At 38.0% G+C, this 21,274-nt stretch overlaps 1 protein-coding gene across 2 annotated transcripts in view; it reads left to right on the top strand.

The window, feature by feature from the left end:
• The first annotated feature begins 1,011 nt into the window (after positions 1-1,011).
• Positions 1,012-21,274, top strand: part of CTNNA2 (catenin alpha 2) — a 1,167,663-nt gene continuing 1,147,400 nt past the window's right edge. Inside the window, exon 1 of one of the 2 annotated variants that reach the window (XM_015112724.3) lies at positions 1,012-1,168. The gene's annotated coding sequence lies outside the window, so the exon portion shown is untranslated. 2 annotated transcript variants of the gene reach the window in all.

Below are 21,274 nucleotides of genomic sequence, written 5' to 3'. Positions count from 1 at the left end.
ATGACTGTAACTTATGTTTCTCATTTGATGTAGCTGCGTACCTTTTTCACTGTTAGCACCTCTGTAACAGTTACGTTCCAGCAACATCAAGTCCCAGCTGCGGATGGCTGGCGGCGCAAACACTCCCTGCCTTAGCTATGTAAGTTCCCCAACTAGAGTATAACCTCTGAGAGGACGAACATTTTTGGATATCTCAAAATGCGTAAGTACAGTGTCTGGTACAAACTAGGGGCTCAGAAATATCCATTGAATCAAGAAAAGAATCACAATGCCTTCCACGGAGAAAATATTCAACAAAGGCTTGTTAAATGAGCAAATATTCCATTTGTTTTAACAATTCCATCCTCTTCTAGGTTCTTTCAAAGTCCCAATCTTCCTCCCTCTCCCCTCGGGACTCCAGATCCCAACAAACCTCCCTTCCGCGGCAGTCACTACCTTTGCCGCACTCTGGCCCTGCCCTCCTCCGGCCACGTGTCGGACCCCTGCTGGGCTGGCCCTCCTTTCCTACTCTGCGACACCCCTATCCCCCCTGCCCCTATCCTGCTCGCTCCCGCACCCGGTCCCTCTTCCCCTGCCTCGCCGCTCCGGCGATTCAGCTCCAGGTCCCCGCCCGCAAGGTAACGCGGTTGTCATGGACACGGCACTTGCGCCCTACGGAGTTGTCCCTTCGCCGCTGTCCCCTCCCCCCACCTGCGGCGCCGAGCCGGCCGCGCCTCCAGAGCTCCGCCCCACACCGCCCCGCCCTTTCGGGCGCTCCCCAGGCCGCGCGCGCCCGCGGCCCCCCTACCCACCCACCCCTCGAAGCCCGGTGCCTTTCCAGGCGCCGCGGAGCCACGGGGACCGCGGGGGCGCGCGAGCGAGCAGCGGCCGCGCATGCGCACTGGCTGCCTCCCCTAGCGGCGATCCGGGCCGCTGCCGCTCGCGCTTGGGCAGGACGCGGGGCGGGCGGGGGGGAGGGGGGAGCGGCTTCGCTTCCAGCCCCGAGTGAGGCGGAGACCCGGGCGGGCGGGCAGAGCAGGCGGCACCGCACCTCGGCCAGAGGCGGCTGCAGCAGCTGCTGCCCTTGTCCCTGCCGCCGCCTCTCCAGTCCCTTCTGTGATTACCACTCCAGCTGCTGGGAACGGGCGAGAAAGAGGAGGCGGCGAGAAACTCCCACCGACCCACAGAGGTGAGTCCCGGGCAGAGCATCCTCCATCCTTGCCTGCCTCCCTCCCTCCCTACCTCCCTCCCTCCCATCCTCTCCATCCTCCCCCCTCCCCGCTCCCCAACCCTCCCTCCCTCATCCTTCCCAACATCCCTCTCTCCTCTCCCCTCCTTTCTCCCTTCCAGCCTTTCTTTCATCCCTTTCTTCCTCTCTCCCAGCCCCACTTCCTTCCCACCCTTTCTTTCTTCCCCGTCTTCCTTGCAGCCGCTCGCGCTAGAGCACAGCTCTGCATCCCTTTCCTCTTGTCTCCATCTCTTTTTCCCCCTTTCTTACCTCTTCCCCGGTGGGAGGGTGGGAACATCCCTTCCCTGCTACAACTGTCCGGATTCAGGGGTTCCAGAAAATTGGGTGCATATACTGAAAGACACACTCTTAAACAGCGGGTGCCCTGCAGGTTCCTAAATTTTTAGGATGAAGGGTCAAGTTGGGTAGAGTACTGGAAACTGGAGGGAGAAGGGGATCGAGGAAGAATCTATGGATTTGTGCTGTATTAGGGTGGGGGTGGGGAGGGTTGTCACTTGGACATGTTGCCAACAGCCCCCATACCCCTCTTCAGCAGTTTCTTTTCTTCTTCTGGGAATTACATATTCCTAGTGTGTATCTCACCAATTTAAAATCCAGCTTTCCCTGCTTTGATTGTCTCCGTGAGAAACCACAACGAAAGAGGAGAAGAGAGGAAAGGAACAAGAGAGAAAAAGGGGAGGGGAGAGGAAGGGAGGTGGCAGTGTAAGCTTGTGTTCTTTTCCCCTAGGCCTCTTTGGATTGACATTTTCAAACCACCCGCCTCATATTTGGCTTGGAATTGAACCCGTGTGTCCTTGGTCCTGTCACTACCTACTTCAAAGGCAGAAACTCTCTAAACTTTAATGCCTGTGCACCACAGCATTATTTATGGAATGTTTTGCTCAGCATGCAAAATACCAAGATAGAAAGGTTTGGGAAAATAGGGAGCAGAAGGGTGGAAGAGATGTACTTTTGTTCATCATGGGTTAACTTCTCAAGTAGGATAATGGTTAGACAGTTTTGGAGAAATGAGGTTATACTCCACAGACTTGTAAATATACCATTTAGATGGCATTAGGTGCATTATAGCCCTTAAGAGACACCCTTACCCATTTTCACCCACCTCATAGGAACCCTCAAGATGTTTGAAGAGAAACATACTGTGTGATTCTGTTTGTGGCTTACACCAATGGAAAAGTTAAATTAGCTTCAGAACCATTGTTAATAATTTAAAATTGCTGTTGGTTTTACATCACTTATTTTCACAGAATGCTATAATTTACCTTGCACTCTTTAGCTTGCATTCTAACCCCTTATATTATACATATTATTGGCAATTTGGCAATTCTTTCTGTTAGCATTGCTGCTGTAAAGTTTATTTATACATGGCGGGACAACCATGCCTCAGAATGTTTAGTATATTTATCATCTCAGAAGGGTCCAATAGTGTAAGTATAAATCAAAAATGGATATTTTGAAGCCTATATTTTGTCCTATTTATGTTCTCCTAAAACGACAGACCAAAACACCTTAATATCTTTAGAATGGCTGTGTTTTGTGTTTAAAGAGTGTGTGTGAGGGACCAAAATTAATGGTGGATTCATTGAAGTTGCCAGTAAGACACTATGCTATGGAACACATTATTGGTTTTTTTCTTTTCATTTAAATTATTATATGACAATAGTGCAATATGCAGTTTTGCATTTTATGGGAGTGTAAAGCAGGAGTTGAGATGAAGAGAATTGCCTTCCTAAGTGATTGAGTGCTGATTTGATGAAGAGCTGATAGTTAATCACCTGAGTCAGTGCTGGGGAAGTGTGTAATATTAGGAGTGATGGACTCCTTCAACTCCCCGTGGTAGGAATGCAATTCCATTAATGGCTTGGCTGACTCTTCAGCCATATAGCTAAAGCTTGGTTGAATTACCAGTGTTACCAACATCCTGATGCAGATTGCAGTCAACCCTGTGTGTATTGGAATGCTTGCATTACTTAATAGTGAACTTGTAGATAGGAGTGTTTTCCTTGTTGGTGTTCCTTTCCCTAGAATACCATGAAACAAGTGAAAGACTGTCATGTTAATTATATATGAGCATAATAAGTTAGTTTTGTCCAAATTTCTTTCAAAAGACTTTTCCCCTCCCAGTATCTCTGCTATTCTTTGTGGGGCTTCAGAGTTGTGAATGTGGGGAGGTGGCAGCCCCTCTGTGGGTTTTGCTCTTTCTCTGTTGCAGTTTTTCTGCAGAGGGATGTGGGTGTATGCCCCAGTTTTTGATACTGTGCTTCGTATAGAAACACAGGTACTTTTCATATGCCTCCTTTGTAAACATTAGTCCACTGAATGGAAACAAAGCATATCAAGTTATTAAAGAACTAGAAAACAAAATAACATTTTGTTTACAGCAAAATTTTAAGAGACGTGAGTACAATTAATGTGCATTTTAGAAGAGCAACTAGTGTCTTTGAAAAGCAGCTTGCCTCCTTGACTGTAATCCAGTTTGCAGATAAAGACTGACTTCCTCTGAAGAATTTCATTTCTAGAGGCTTCTGCCTTTAGTTGACTGGACCTTTAAAAATCCATGATACAATAAAGAGCCAATAGAACATCTTATGGACCCCTGTAAAACGTATTTTGGATATATTCTCTGTGTCTCCCTCCCTCAGAGCTCTTAATACCTGCCTAACCCTAGGCTGAGCGGTGTGAGGTATTCCAAGGAAGTAGAAAGAAGTAAAAAACACTGTCTTTGACCTCAGCTTACAGTCTAGTTGAGGAGAACAGGCATTTGCATGAGGTCCTATTTCACAGTGGCAAAGAACAAGATCTTTGGAGAGAGCTTTAGATGTCAGTACAGGCTCTAGTTCTTAGGAGTATCGTGTCCTTGTGTACAATTTAAATCTATTTTTTTTTTAATCTATAAAATGAAAATTGTAGGGGACTGATTCATGGGCTTGCTTTAAAGGTTAAATGTGTTTAGCAGAGTACTTGGTACAAACAAAACATTAAGTAAACATTATTATAATTAGGAGAAATAGTTTAAACACATTCCAAGACCATATATGATTATGTACTAGAAAGACAGAAGCGCAAGTAAGTACTAGAGGAATTGTGAAGAAGACGGGTGTCTGTGTAGCTGGGAAAATGTTATATTCGGTAGTAGCCCTGGAGCTTGGACAGAGACTCCTATGAAGGATTTCATGCAGGGTGGGCACCACAGCTGGAACAAAAGCAGAAAGGGAGGAAAAGGCATTGTGTGTTTGAATTACATTAGGGAAACCATTTACTGGAAGATTTGGCATGCAGGTGAGTGTATTGAAAGGTAGAGTGCATACAGTCAGAGTAATTATACTATCACTGAGTTAAGACAACTTCTAGTGTGGGATCCATTTCATCACATAGAAGGTTCAGCTACCCATGGAGGTAGTTTCAGTTCTTTATCTCACCTAAAGCCCCATCCCAAGACATGGAATCCGTGATCGGTGTCATAGTGAGGACCCAAAATATTCTTAGGTCTTTTCTTTTAACTTCAAGGCGGAGGAAAAACTTGACCTTTGCTGAACAGTAAAGATTTAATATTATGGTTACTATAACTCTCCCTCATGTTTCCTTATCCCATGAATATTCCAGAACTATATCTCGTAGTATAATAACTAAAATTATTTTATTTTGACCTATATGAAGCCAGTACTTGTTAGGGTAATTGTATTTCCAGGGGCTTATTTATTTATTTATTTTTCACTTCATGGTTGACTTTTCCTAATTACAAAAGCCCCTTTTCATTGGCGTCCAAGATTATTAATAAATTCTAAATGGATGATGCTCTTTCAGTTTTGTGGCTGTGAGACTAATATGTGATGAGGATAGAGAGTCTAGCAGGGAACTTGCATGGAGCAGGTTAAATATACGCTCTGTGTGGAGTGACAGATGCTCACTGGCTACATCTGTTGGCACACCTTTGTTTTTAGTTGAGGTTCATAAACTATTTTGAAAAATGTATCCATAAAATCTTTATCCAACAGCATAAGGGATATGAATTGAATTCTTTTATTCAAAAATGGATTTCCAGAAAATTTTACCCACAAGTTTGAAGTATCAGTATTTATTGTGCTCATGTTTAACCCATTTTAATAGACACAATTTCATTGTTTTCTCCAAAATAGTAAAGTGTTTCTCATATATTTCTGTTTTGTAGTTCAAATAATATACAAGATTGTCCTCCTGAATATTATCTTAAGATATATTAGTCATGAACACAAATATATTTTTAAAAGCTAATGTAAATATACTTCTAAAAACTAACAGACCATAGAGTATAGTAGTTTTATTTTCTATATTGAGATCTTTCTTAATTGATGTTTTAAAAATTCAGCAGATGTAAATAAAACATTTTCGGATGTATTACTACTAGTCAGCTTTATATTATACTACCAGAGATTTTTGACACATTTTACTTTTGACATTTTTGTTTTCCTTACAGGTGAATTTTTATCTTAGAGCTGAATTCTAACTCAACCATAAATTTGCATTCTATACCTCTTTGAAATTATTACTCGTAACACGTTGTACAAAACATAGTGATAGTCTAACTTTAGAGACCTTAATTTTCTAGGGCTTTACTACTGAACACTATTTTATTTTTCCTTTTTATTAATAGACCTTATCTGTGTACATAACTATTAGACTATTCCATTTCAGGTATTAGGAAAACTTGCTTTAATAGGAGTGAAAAAAGCAGGTATGTTCCCCATACATGAGGGTAGTAACCAAACAGGGAGGTGGAGTAAGGATGAGACAGAATGAGTTAATTTCATTTTCTCTTTTGAGCTGAAGGATGTATAACTACCTGTTTAGGGGTTTTCTATATTTTTGCTGTGACGTCTACTATAATCTATATTTTAGTTGTTTCAAAGTAAATTTTATATGTAAATTTCAATCAATAATTTTTAAAACTAGAGCATGAATGAAAAAAACTAATGTAAATCATATGTTGATTTTTCAATATCTTGCTACTTGCAGACATCTGGCTGTTTTGTTTGTTAGGCAGTTTTGAGGGAAGGCAGGTAATATATTTATGGGACATATTGAGATGGAGGTACATTAAATAAGATCCTAACTTGCTGCAGTGTTTCTACATTAAATGAGTGGACATGCCACAGGGCTAGAGATTACAAAGTCCTTGAGTTGTTATGGTCTCAAGGGCCACAGAGCCGTAGTAGAAAATTAATAGAAAGCTTCTGAGATGTTCATATTGTGCAAATTGAGTTTATGTTGTTCGTTGTGTTACTGGAGTAAATCCAATATCTTTTTTATGGCCCCTTGATGTTTTGGAAAGAAAGCCAAGGACTCTTGATGGAGCTATGTCAGTTGCTTTTCCACATCCCACCCAGAAACCACACGGACTCCAGAAATCTCCAGAGGATCTGATGTTCCCATGTTTTATTTGTAAGCATTCGGTGAAAATTCAGTCTTCCCAGTTTATCTTAAATTCATAGGGCCTGAAGCAGTTGTTAAATATCATCAGTCTATCTCTCAGTGAGGAAGTAGCAATGTCCTTTAACTACTTTAGAAATAGCTAATTGTACTCAATTGTTTCCAGGAAAGGGTATCCTACAATTCTTTAGAGTTTACCACTTCATTCTGTTTCTTCAGTCATTGATAATTTCCAGAGTAATTTCACAAAATATGTTGTTGTTGTTGTCGTTTTTCTAATGTGCAGAAGTAGCACAAAGAAGTGTATACAAGACTCAAATTTCCTGGGGAAGCCCAGGCACAGTGGCTCACACCTGTAATCCCAGCACTTTGGGAGGCTGAGGCTGGCATATCACCTGAGGCCAGGAGTTTGAGACCAGCCTGGCCAATATGATGAAACCCCGTCCCTACTGAAAATACAAAAACTAGCTGGGCATGGTGACGGGTGACTGTAATCCCAGTTATTTGGGAGGCTGAGGCAAGAGAATCGCTCGAACCCAGGAGGCAGAGGCTGCAGTGAGCCAAAATGGTGTCACTATACTTCAGCCTGGGCGACAGAACAAGACTCTGTCTCAAAAAAAAAAAAAAAAAAAGTCTTGGGGAAAAATAAATCTGTATGTAAATTCATCTCTTTACTGCACTTACGCTTTTCATGTATTTTTTAAATTATGTTACGTAGCATGAATTCATTCAACAGGTATTTTTTGAAAATACCTGCTCTGTGCAGAGCATTGAGCTAGAGATTATAATTTTATAAGCACACTGAACCAAGGCACCTGGATTCCTCTCCAGGTTTTCAGCCAGCTAATTAATTTGTTATATGACTAAGTAAGCCTCAAACTCTCCAACCCTTATTTATTTTATCTGTCTTTTGAGTCAGTTAGACTTACATCTAGCTATAACATTCTGTAATTCTATATCTCAATTTTCCTTAAAATTTCAAGGCAAAATGATTTATTTTCATTGTGTTCCATTTGTTTTTTCTTTCTTTTGAAACATAAACTTCTGCTGCATAAGAAAAAAAAAAAAACAAAAACTTCACCTTCAGTGGCATATGCTTTCCCTTTCCCAATAAAATTGCAAATTTAGCTTCATGGTCTCTGGGCAAACTGTGAGGGACTAAGTAACCTGTCTTTTCTTATCTCTCCATCCTTCCCTCTCTTTCATTTTGAAAGTTCTTCCTACACTGAAGGTACAAGTCAGTTGCTGCCACTATTTAGGGACTCTCCCAGTGTGTGGTTGGCTTGTTTCGGCCATGCCAATGTTTGTGAAAGACTATATGGCATTTATGCATTTAGAATGAAGTAATGTTTATTTAAGAAATTATATATACTTTAAGATTAATATTTCTGCCTCAGGCATAGCAAAGCCTTGCTTGTCCCTTAAATTCTGTTTCAGAGGACCTGGTGGTGTCTTCCTACCAATCAAGCTCCAAATTCCCATTAAAATTCTTTTAGTAAAATTTTGGGCATATGTTTTATACAGTAAAGTGTACCCATTTTAAGTGAATACTTTGTTGTTGATTGACAAACACACCTGTGTAACTGTCAGTGTGATCAAGATACAGAATATATCTGTTACCCTAAAAACTTCTCTTCTGACGAATCTGCTTTCTCTATAGATTTGTTTTTCCTATTCTAGAAATTGATATAGGTTGAATCACAGAATATGTACTCATTTTTATATTCCTTTTTTCGTTGAGCATAATGTTTGTGGAATCAATCTATGATTTTGAGTATATAAACTTCTAGAAGAAAATGTAGGAGATAATCTGTGATTTTGGATTAGGCAAAGATCCCTTAGGAATCAAAAAGCAGTAATCCTAAAATTTAAAAGAAAAGATGTATTAGACTTTATCAAAGTTAAAGAAAGAAGTTTTGCTCTTCAAAAGACAAAAGATTTGTTAGAACTACGTATCTCTCTCTGGATACTTGACAAAGGACTTTATCTAGACGATGTATAGAACTCTTGCAACTCAATAAGAAGACAGGCAATCTGTCTAAAAAATGAACAAAATATGTGCAGAGATATTTCACACAAGAAAATATACAAATATCTAACAAGCACATGAAAAGGTGTTTCACTCTATAATTCACCAAAATAATTAAATTTAAAACCACAATGTGATACCACTATCCCAACACTAAAATGACTAAATTGTAAAGACTGGCAATACCAACTTTTGGAGAGAATGTGAAGCAACTGTGATACTCATACATTGCTGGTGGGAATGTAATACTTTGGGAAACAGTTTGGCAGTTTCTCTTAATGTTAAAAATACTCTTACCATACGATCCAGAAATTCCACTCCCAGGTGAAATGAACACATATGTACAAGGACTTTTGCATGAAAATTAATAACAGCTTACTCATAATAGCTTCAAACTAAAAACAACCAAAATATCTATCAAATCCCTATTTGAAAGTTACTCCTTTGAGATAGAGAACAAAGCTGCTCATATATATATATATATCTTTTAAGGTGCACTATTTAATATATGTTACCTGGCAGAAAGGAAGGGGAATACATTGGAAAAGATTTCTAAAAGTGACAAGAAATGCAGAGGATGGGAGACCTGGGCTTAGTTTCTACTTTCTGCATTTCTCCTGTCTGTGCTCAGTCTGTGTGTTGACTGCTTTCTCAGCCAGTGCTTTGATCACTTTTTTAGTTCCTAGCACACCGTCATGCAGCAGCAGTGTCTCGTCCTGCAGAATGAGGAGGTATTTGCCAAAAACCCTCCTGCAGACTTCTCTCTTATGTCACTGGCCAACACTGAATCACATGAACATTCCCAATCTAGTCAATGGCAAGGGGAATGGGTATACCATGAATGACAGGCTTAGACTAAATCAGGATTTACCGGCTGGGACTACATATGGGATTAGCATTCACTGGGTGGAGAAGGTTAGGGTATTGATGAATAGAGTAGCAATTCTTTTAATAAGGAAGGGGTAAATGATTGTTGGGTAAGTAAGCAGCAGTGTTTATTACAATTTGACATAGAGGCCTGCCTTGTTCTCAGGTTTTGGCAAGAGGTTGAAGCATAAAGCTGAGATTGTGGTCAAAACTTTTTATTGTGAGAGAGTGTATGCAGAAACAGGTGATGGAGGGCAACGTAGCACAAGAAGGAGAAAATTTAGATCCTAGCCCAGAGCATGAACTGGAGGGGGAGGGAATCTGGACCCAAGGGAACAATTTAAAGTGGGCAAGCATAAAAATAGTGACAAGCAAAGCCAAGCACATTGGGGCCCATGGAGTTGGGACAGGAAGTAAAAGTCAGTGCTGGCAGTAGTCTGGAATCCAGGCAGGCAAATTCAATTGCAGTTTGCCCATCTGTGAAATCAGGACCTCAGGCAAGAATATTTTCATGTTTTGCTTGTTAAGGCAGAAGCCAAAACAGTAATTATTTTCTACTTTTTTTCCTGAGGTGTTCTCAACCACTCTAGATTCTGTCTTAAGGATAGTAATTCCTTCATAAATGCTTGTTGATTGAACTAAGTCTCTGAGCTCGCTCCATCTTCAAACAGATCCTCAGATTTCTGGTCGTATGTAACAGCCATTTATCAAATGCTTTCCTTCAAGTTATAGAAACCACTGTTTTGGGGGATACAGTCCCGGAGCCATACATGAGTTAAGAGACAATGCCTTGTCTCATAAGTTGACAGTCTAGTAGGGGCTATGAGTACCTGAACAGTTTAATACCAGACAGAACGATGGACTGTGTCCTGCAGTGTGGTACTGACGCCACAGTGGCGTGGGGCAAAAATCCAGGCTGACACAGAATCAGCAACTTTGCTTCAGCAATGGATGGGAATAAGATTGTGGAGCGGGGAGGTGGCCTTGTATTAGTACTTTCAGATTCAGTCCTGTCTTGGTCTGGGAACTGGGACAGGGCTGGCCTGGCAGGGAGTTGGGATCAATGAGCATAGCAGTGGGAGAGGTGGAGAAATCACATTCAGGAGAACTAAAGCTGGGACACTGATAGCTACTCAGTAGCTGAAAAGTGAGACTAGAGTGAAGGGGAGAGGCTGGGAGTACAGAAATATTTTGGCATTATCTATACAGAGGTATCTCAAGAATCCAATAACAGAAGATACATTGTTTCAAAAAGAACATGTTTTGTCTTTTGCACTTACAGTAATAAATGCCCATTGTAGAACATCTAGAAAATAACAAGAAAAAGAGTCTGGAAAATAAAAATCACTGCAGTCCAACTATTCAATGAACATTTGGTGAATTTCTCCCCCCACCATGAGTATATCTGAGTTTATCATATAGTGAGGGTGTTTTTAAGCACAGCCGAGATCGTAGGTCTATATAAATTTGTGTATTATTTTCAACGAAATAAATGTGTTTCCTGCCATAATAAAAATTCTTCCTCTACATTAGTTTTTGTGTAACATTGCTTTTTTTTGGAATTTAAGTATTCAATTTTTGGCTGTCTACAGAGATAAAATGTCTGGGTTGATCTGCCTTCAATATGGGCTGTGGCATGGGCAGAAGATTGATTTTGGGGGCCCCAGGAGACTGCTTCAAAGGAATAGAGGTCAAGGTTTGTGTAGCTGTGTATATACATATAATTTTTTTTTTCTTAAATGGTGACATGATGTTCTATACTTTATTTTCACTTTACGTATAGTTTAGAGAGATCTTCACACTGGTACAAAAATATATACCCCATTGTCTTTTAACTCTTGCCTATTATTTTATAGTGTGGTTGTACCATGGTTTATTTAATCCTTATATCCATGTACATTCAGTTTGTTTATGCTATTATGCTATTTCAAACAGTGCTAAGATGAACATCCTTATACAGGTTTATTTTCTACATGTACAAATGTATTTTTTAAAGGTAAACTCATAAATGCAATTGTTGAGTCATAAAGTGTGTGAATTTTAAATTTTAATAGTGCCAAATTGCTCTTCCAATTGTTAGTACCTTCCGCCAACAATATGAAAGTGCATATTTCTTTACCCTTTTGCCAATACATGATAATTTTAAACTTGTAAAAGTTTACCAATGAATAGGTAAGAAGAATACTTCTTTTTTATATAAATTTGTTTCCCAGGTTTCTAGAGGTTGATTATCTTTTCATTTGCTTTTTGTCTAATGGCCTAATGTTTTGTCTTTGCTGTGATGAGTGTGTTCATGTTTTCCAAGTTTTTTTGCATGAGTTACTTATCTTATTTTAATTTAAGGACTTAATTATATTCTCTGGGTATAGATAATTTTTTTTTGTTATTCCTGAATAAATCATATACTGTTAAAACTACTATTATGATTTTCGGTAGGTGATGGTTTTTTTTCCCAAAGTTTCATCTCTATTTTTACATCTTTATTTTCAGAAAAATATGATAATCGGGTTATCAATTTTAAAACAACACTGTATTTTAGTTAGTATTATATTTAATTTAAGATAATTTTGAGGGAGAAGTGACAACTCTCAATTCATAATCTTTCCATCGGCATGTCTCTTTATTTATTCAAGTCTTTTTTGTGTCCTTCAGTAACATAAATAGCCTCCTTTATAGAAGGAAATATTTCTCATTTTGTGTTATTACTATCTTGTATGAGTTTTTATTGCTGTTGGGAAAGGGATTTTATTCTTTAATATTTCCTAATAGGTTATTGCTGATGTAGAAATTATTCTTTTCGATTTTTATATTTGGTTTTGTCTCCTGTCACCTTGTTGAAATACTTATTGGTTCAAAAAATGTGCCCTTGTGTTTTTCTTATCAATTTGTATTACCTCTTTTATATGTTAAGATAAGAGTTCATAGTTTAAAAATACACACACACACACCCCCCCCCACTTGCAAGGCTTATTTACATGAAAATGGTAAAATATAATACTCATACTTTTTATTTTAGTGTCTTATAATTTTAAATAATTTTGTTTTCTTCTACCTTAGATTTGGTGTGAACTGAGGCACTCTTCAGGTTGGAAATACACTGTCTATACTGTGCTCCAAACACACCTTTTTTGCTTTTAAAATTATTCTCAATATCTCTCTTTTCCATGGTAACCTAAGTATATTTATACCAATATCAGTACATTTGTGAATCTTTCCCTTTGGAGTAAGCATAGTGTGTACATGAATTTCATATACTCACTTCCAGAAATTTACTTGGCATTTGTATAGATGTTTCTCAGTATTCCATGGTGTTTTTTTGTATGCCATTCAAAGGCATGGGCCATGTCTTTTCTATATCTTGGATAGAGTTGAGTGAATAATGATCTAGTGATGGTGACAACATGTTTGATTATGCTAATGCCTGTGATAGTAAACTTTTTTTATTTATCTAAGTGACTTTATTCTTTGGATATCTGATTTTTAAAATATTTTGTCATTATTTGCATATCGAAGCTGTTGTGCTAATACAAGACCTTCATTCCACATCCAGCATTGTTTGTTAGAAATGTGTCCGTTTTGATACAATAGCCAATACAGCAGCACTAAGAAGCTTTTACAGTCTCCAGTTCTTACCCAGAATTTTACTTTTTGGCAGTAAGATCTTCTTATTCAAACTCGAGAGGAAGCTTAACTTGGGTAGTATTTTCATGTTTTTTCAAATCAGGAAAATGGTTATTTTGAATGAAAACCTTTCACTGATTATGCACATTGAGAAAATGGGCTAATTGCCTTGAATTGTAATTGTTCATCTGGTCTAGTCTTTATGCATACATATCAGTATTGATTTATCATTAATGAAGTCATCACCTTAAAACCCTGTGATCCATTCTATTAGGTTGGTGCAAAAGTAATTGCTGTTTTTTCCATTAAAGGTAATGGCAAGATTGCTTTTACATTACATTATTAAAAGTAATGGCAAAAACCTCAATTACTTTCGTACCAACCTAATAAGTTAGTTTAAGTAGATAATATACTTTTTACTGTTGAAAACAGGCATTTCACTTTGTAGAGTATTGACTGTGTATGTGAAGTTAGTAGCAAGTGGTAAGTCATGCTACATAGAATTGCAAGAGACTTTTATTAGTGCTGAATCACTGAATCTAGTTTAAAAATTTGGTTAGCTTTCTTTTCTTAAAGAATTATACCATAAAAATGAGTTAAAGTAATACTAAGATAAGTTTGAATAAAACTATCAGTTAACAACATATAGCTGTTTTCTGTTCTAGTTTGCTTGAATAATTTGAGGTGCTTCTGTCTATTTGATGAAATTTTCGTGATGACTGGTTGCCTTTGGAAATAATTTTTTGTTTGCTGTTGCTGTTATGAATAGCTGACCTCTTAAATCCAGGCATATACATTTTATTGTTGCTCATTTTATCTTACAGTTGCAGAGTTGTTCTTAACCAAGGCAAGTGAATACCATATGAAATAAATACTCCTTTTTGAGTATGAATTTAAAATATTTTATATCAAACTTATAAGTAAGTGGCATTATAAAATGTTTCAACTGGTAAAATGCTAACTTTAAATAGCTTTTATTTTTATACTTTATTATAATTATAAAACAATCTATACTGTTACTATTTGTCTTTCACTCCAGAAAATGCAAATCGTTAGTGAAGATACTAAAGGCTACAAAATATCATTAAAAGAATTTAAACAAGACTTTAAAAATTGAAATATATGCATGTTCACAAATGAGAAGACTTAATATTAATTAGGCAAATTGATCTAGAGATTCCATGCTATTGCTGTGAAAATCCCAGCTTCCTTTTTTCTTTTGCAGAAATTGTTATGCTCATTCTAAAACTCATTTATAAGAATAGTCTAAAACAATCTTAAAAAAGATGAACAAAGTTGGAAGACACACTTAATATCAAAACTTACTGCAAAAGTGTAATAATCAAAACTAAGTGGTATTAACATAAGCATAGGCATTTATTTTACTGGAATGGAATTGAGCATTTAGAAATAAACCCATATATTTATGGTTAATTGATTTTTCAACAAGGGTGACAAGACAATTTAATGGGGGAAATAATAGTTTTTTAAACAAATGGTGCTGAGACAAATGAATAAACATTTACATGAAAATGATGAATTTGTATCTTCTCCCAAATACAAAAATTAATGGTAGACTTCAGTATGCATTATAGACCTGAGTATGAGAGCTAACTGTGAAACCCTGGAAGAAAATGTAGGTATAAATCTTAGTGACCTTGGATTAGGCATTAGTTTCTTGGATTAGGCAGTAGATTTTTAGATATGACACCCAAAGCACGAGCAGTAAAAGAAAAATAATGTAAATTGGACTTCATCAAAATTAAAAACCTTTACGCATCAAAGGACACCATCAGGAAAATGAAAAGACAGACCACAGAACGGGAGAACATATTTACAAAACATATCAACAAGAATCTATTCTTCAAAATATATAAAGAACTATATAAAGAACTATTACAAGTTAATAATAAAAATAATACCTACATTTAAAAATGGACAAAGGACTAGAATAGACATTTCTCCAAAGAAGATATACGAATGGCAAATAAGCACATGAAGAGATGCTCAGCATCATCAAGTGAATGCACATAAAAACTGCAATGAAATACGAATTCACACCTACTAGACTGGTTCTAATAAAAAGGAATGTTAGGCCGGGCATGGTGGCTTACGCCTATAATCCCAACATTTTGGGAGAGTGAGGCAGGTGGACCACAAGGTCAGGAGATCGAGACCATCCTGGCCAACACAGTGAAACCCCATCTCTACTAAAATTATAAAAATTAGCTGGGCGAGGTGGCGGGTGCCTGTAATCCCAGCTACTCGGGAGTCTTGCTTGAACCCAGGAGATGGAGGCTGCAGTGAGCCGAGATGGTGCCACTGCATTCTAGCTGGGCAACAGAGGGAGACTCCATCTCAAAAAAAAAAAAAAAAAGGAACATTAATAACAAATGTTGCTAGGGAATGTGGGGAAATTAAAATCCTTATACATGAAGGTGGAAATATCAGTGTAAATTTAAGGGGAAATATAAAATGGTGCAGCTAATTTGGAAAACAGTTTGGTAGTTCCTCAAAAAGTTAAATATAAAATTTCCTTATGACCCAACAATTCTATTCTTAGATATGTATTGAAGAGCAGCAAAAAAATATGTTCACACCAAACTCTGTACATTTATATCCATAGCAACATTATTTATTATAGCCAAAAAGTTGAAAAATCTGATGTCTATTAATTGCAGAATGGGCACACAAAATAAGGTATATTTATACAATGGGATAATATTGCACCATAAATAGGAAAAAGTACTGATACACGTGAAACATGGATAACCTTGAAGATATTGTGTGAAGTGAAAGAAAGCCAGGCACAAAATGTCACATATTGTTTGACTGAATTTATATAAAATGTCTAGAATTTGCCAATCTATGTAGACAAAAACTAGTGGTTGTCAGGGGTTGGGAGAAAGGAGGAATGAAGAATGAATGCTAGCTAGTAGGTGTACTTTTTTTTTTTTTTTTTTTTTTTTTTTTGGAGACATGGGAGACAGCGTCTCACTCTGTTGCCCAGGTTAAGTGCAGTGGTGCAATCATAGCTTACTGCAGCTTGAACTCGTAGGCACACACGGTCCTCTCCCCTTGGCCTCCCCAGTAGCTGGGATTATAGGTGTGTGCCACCATGCTTGGCTGATTATTATTATTATTCTTTTTTTGTAGAGACAAGGTCTTGCTGTGTTGCCCAGACTGGGAGTTTTCCTTTTGAGATGATGCAAATTCTGGAATTAGGTAATGGTGGTGGTTGCACATACTGTTTGTGCATATACTATAAAATATCCACTGAATTGTACACTTTAAAGTGGTAAATATTGCATATGAATTATGCCTATAATGTGAGGCAAACAAATCCAATAATTGTGATTTTATTTGTTTTTCCATTTGGAATGTAGAAGTTACTCCTTGTCATAATATTAAATCATTTATTTTCTCACTAGAGTTGAACTTAAAGCCAATTCACATTGTAGAGTACAATTGTACTATGGTCATATAATCACATAAATGAATATTTCTTTACTTTGAAAATGACATTTAATTATGTTTATATCTAGCCATAATATAGCTGAAAAGGCATTTCTTAATTGCCTTTCTTAGGTAAGGTACTCTATTTGTGATACCAAGATAGGTAAGACATGGTTTCTACCCTTAGGTCATCCAGTGGTATATAGTGTGAAAGTGCGACCCATGAACAAACTGAAGAATATGACATGGAATAGAGGTATATCGGAAGTTATAGATAGCAGTGATGAAGGAGTGTTTAAAGTAAAACAGAATTAGACAAAGGTCAAGAAGATTCACATTTCAGTAGGAACTTGAAGAACATGTAAAAGTTTCCTATAAAGATAAATTAGGAAATTGCATTCCAGGTTGAGGGGAAAGCATGAAGGTAGGAATGTCAGTGTAAATTTAAGGCTCAACAGATCCTGCAGTTGCCAGAGTACTTAGAGGAGGGATGAGGCATGAGGAGGTGGTAAGGAAGGAGACAATAGGACTGGTTATATAGAAGTGAGAAGACTTAGGAACCATCTAAATATGAGATTCAGGACAAAGGCAAAGACAAGGCTAACTGTGAATGTTATCACATGTCTTCTTGTGCGAAACATAATTTAGGAGTTAGCTGATGTTTGCTTTTGATGATGTAAAATATGAAGAGCTTACAGGACTTCCAGATGCAAGTCTTCAATAGACATTTAGGAATAAGGTCTTGACTTCTGAGCTGTTGGTATTCAAATTAGAAATTTTAGAGTGAAACAGGAGGTGATAGTTATAGCTGTGGAAGTAGATGACATGCCCTACAGTTGCATAAAGCATTATAAGTATGGGATCTGCATCTGCAGGAATACCACTGCCTAAGTGACAAATAATGAAAAACATTTAATGGGAAAGAAAGAGAGGAGTCACATGAGGGTATTTACCTCTGAAGTCAAGAAAGTCAGCAAAATGAAAAAGAAAACACACTTGGAAAAGAAAAATGTTACTTCTACTTTTAGCTTTCGGTTTGGATTTTTAGTCAGAACATACATAAGCAAAGAGATGCAGTTATAAGATCAAATCTTGCATCTGTTTACTGCTTCCAGCCATGAGGTCTCTGGGTTATGACAGTTAACAAGAGAAAGGAAGGGTAAGAAATGACTCAAGCAGATAATAAAGCCTAAACTGGGATGCTCCTCGCTGGACTAGGTTTGTAGCTCCTCGGTAGCTCTAAAATTTTAGCAGTTGTGCAGCCTGGTCTCAGGAGCCACTGGAGCTCTGGTGGTGATGAGAAGAGACTGTGGAAGCTGCTCAGATCAGGAGTCAGACAATGACCCATGACCACTTTGTGGTCTGCTCTGGAGGCTTTCTGTGGTGGGAGGTTAGGTTTGATTTCTCTTCATCCTGATTTCTGATATTTAAGCCAGCAGAATTTTCCTTCCAGCTACATTCTTTATCTTACTACACGAATCGATTATTGGCGTGGGTAACATTTTACAAATGAAGCTTGCTAAACTAAACTGTAACTCTTATGGGTTTAGTGGTTTGTGCAAAATATGCTTTCAGTAAAAGAACAAAAAAGCAGCATTTCTTGTTAACAGGATGCCTCACTTCTCCAGCAAAACAAAGGTATTTTACTGTTACTGTCCATACAACTAGCAGAAATAGTTTATTGATAAAAAGGAAACATATCTCTTTACTGACAAACCATTTCTAGTTTTCACACTGCACAATCTGAATAGGGAAGAGTGGAGAAGGGGGAGGCAAGTGCCTCATCGGTTGCCTTTTTTTTTTCCCTTAAGGTGTGAAGGAAGAGTTTCCCAAGTTTCCATTGTTTCCAGGCAGGAAAGGTGATCATCAGATGTTGTTGCACAGCTCAGGGAGGTTAAAGACTAAAGAGAGGCCGCTAGAGGCCACTGTATTTGTTGAGTAAGAAGTGGATCTCACTTGATCTTTGCCAGAGTAGCTTCAGTCAAGCGGTCACCTCAGAAACCTGATAGTATTGAGGAGTCAGTGTAACAGAGAAATTAGATGTTGTGTGTTTCCAAAGATGTTTAGCAGACGTGGATGCTGAAAGGCAAGCGAGAGGGAAGCATAAAGAGAAGGTTTAGTTTAGTGTGCTTTGTTTTAGGTGGAGCAGTTTGAGCACAGGAGAACACTCAGGATAGGGAGTTCATTGGTGAATTAGTTTCCTAGAGTAGATAGACAGAAATGGGTTTTAGAGTGTTAACACTTTTTAAAACTTTGTGCTTCATCTGAATAATTTATATTCTTTCTTGCCTTATTGCAAAGCCCAGATTAGAAAAAAATTTGATGGAGGGGAGGAAAGAAGATGTCAAATATGCTTTGCTTTATATAGTAGATGGATTGCTAAAATCTCACTTTGTAATTATAACCACTAGGGAAGTTATGATTTAAAGAAATTCTTTTGTAAGGGAAATGCCACCTCTAGTTTTTATTAGTAAATAGATATGCTCATATATGTGTGTGTGTGTGTGTGTGTGTGTGTGTGTGTGTATATATATTGCTTGAGGGGAGGAATAAATGACTTACATATGTTTCTTGATTTATTCTTTCATTTCTCTCATGTGCAGCGAATCATTTTATAAGCATTAAAATGCCAGACAGTTTGAGTTCTTAATTCTTACTTTGAATAAAAGTGTTGAAAACATAGAGACTTTGTCCTCAGACATGAACAATAGACTTTGTTGCCAAACTTCAGAAATAATCAAATGCTATGGTTTGGCATTTATATACCTACTAATTAGGAAATTAAATGATATTTCCATAGCAACGGAAACAGTCTCCTTGCACACTTGTTTTATGCCTGCAATAATACACAGCAGGGTGTCCAAGAACTTTAGCTTAAGGTCCAAAAGAGGCAAGGTGTGTAAGCATTGACACAAAAGATGCACACAGAGGTGTTATTGGATTTGTAAAGATGACATGAGTGGCTAAAATTATGTTAGTAATTTTTTTTTTTTTTTTGAGATGGAGTCTCACTCTGTTGCCCAGGTTGGAGTGCAATGGTATGGTCTCGGCTCACTGCAACCTCCGTCTCCCAGGTTCAAGCGATTCTCCTGCCTCTGGTTCCTGAGTCGCTGGGATTATAGGCTTGCGCCTCAATGGCCACCTAATTTTTGTATTTTTAGTAGAGATGGGGTTTCACCATGTTGGCCAGTCTGGTCTCGAACTCCTGACCTTGTGATCTGCCGTCCTTGGCCTCCGAAAGTTCTGGGATTACAGACATGAGCCACTGCACCCAGCCATTAGTAAATATTTTTAAAAATAAATCCTCCATATGAATAATGTTATCGAGAAGGCCTAAAGAGTTTTCCTGAACTCTGTCACAGATGCTGGTTTGGTAAATGACTTCTCCAGTCTCAAGAATTCTACCATGATATTGTGGTATGCTTGAAGATGCTGAACTGACCAGTTTCTGTTCCACATGTTTTTGAAACAGACAGGGTTAATGGATAAAGTAATGTGGCTCTCTCAGCCCTCTTGGTGTCAGAAAATAAAGTTACAGGGATGGACTCTATCCCTAGAAAGTAATTCTGTACTACTCATTAGGAGAGTGACTTCATGAGATGTTTAAATAAGCTTTGTGAAGAATCTCACCCCTGTGAATTTAGGAGGTGAGAGAGAGTATTCACTTTTCTTAGTTCCTTCTAGCTTATGTCCCAAATGTATATTATAGTTGTGCTATTTTGCAATAGTACTACTGTGATTGAATTAAAATTTAGAGATGGGCGTAGGTAGATTCATTGAATGTGCTTTAATACTTTAAAAATTTTCTTCCTGAATGCATTCTTCTGATTAACTAATTGATTTTTCTTTCGCCATCATTGGCTATTATTGACAAATGAACTTTCTAATCTCTCTGTTTTTCTCGCTGATGTAGTTTTGAATGACATATTTGTGAACCATCCAAAAACCTTCAAGCTGCTGCTTAATTCTGTACTGTCCTCTCATCACAGAATTTAATCTGCTCTCTCAGTCTCTGTCTCTGTCTTTCTGTGTTCCTGAGTGTCATTTCTCCAGTGCTAAAACCCCTAATCTGGATGCACCTGCACCCGATTAATTGTTGAAGTTCTAATCTTCTTGCTGAAAAAGCATTCAGTGTGTTTCTCTGGCTGCCTAATTAACTCTAAGTGCCTTAGCCTACCACTCATGAGTCCTGTGTTCCAGACTCAAGCTCGTAGCTCCTATTCCAAAAAGACATTTTCATGCTCCTCTAAGGGGACCCTCTTCCCTGACAGGTCTGAAACATTCCTCTCCAACATACCCCTGGCTCTTTTTCAAGGGCACCTGGGACTCATTTTTTGTTGTCTACCTAGGAGACCTACATGTCATTTAAGTCTATCTAATATGCAGTCTCCCTCCTTGATGAATCTGTATCTGATCCCTAAAAATGCTTCCATCTTACCGTCCTCCTTACTGCTATATACCTTTATCTGTTCCCCATTTTTGTTACACCTTTTCTTAGAGTTATTGCTGTATTTGTTGTCCTGGCTCCATACCCACTGCATAACCTGCACTCTTGACTGAGAATGTCTTTAAAGCAGGGATAAGCTTTATTCATCTAAGTATACCTTACAATGTATATCACAGAATTTAGCATATGGTCAGTAAATACAGGTATTCAGTAAATGTAT

The sequence above is a fragment of the Macaca mulatta genome, chromosome 13 (genome assembly GCF_049350105.2).
Source record: "Macaca mulatta isolate MMU2019108-1 chromosome 13, T2T-MMU8v2.0, whole genome shotgun sequence".
Classification (NCBI taxonomy): domain Eukaryota; kingdom Metazoa; phylum Chordata; class Mammalia; order Primates; family Cercopithecidae; genus Macaca; species Macaca mulatta.
This window is presented reverse-complemented; position numbering and strand designations above follow the sequence as displayed.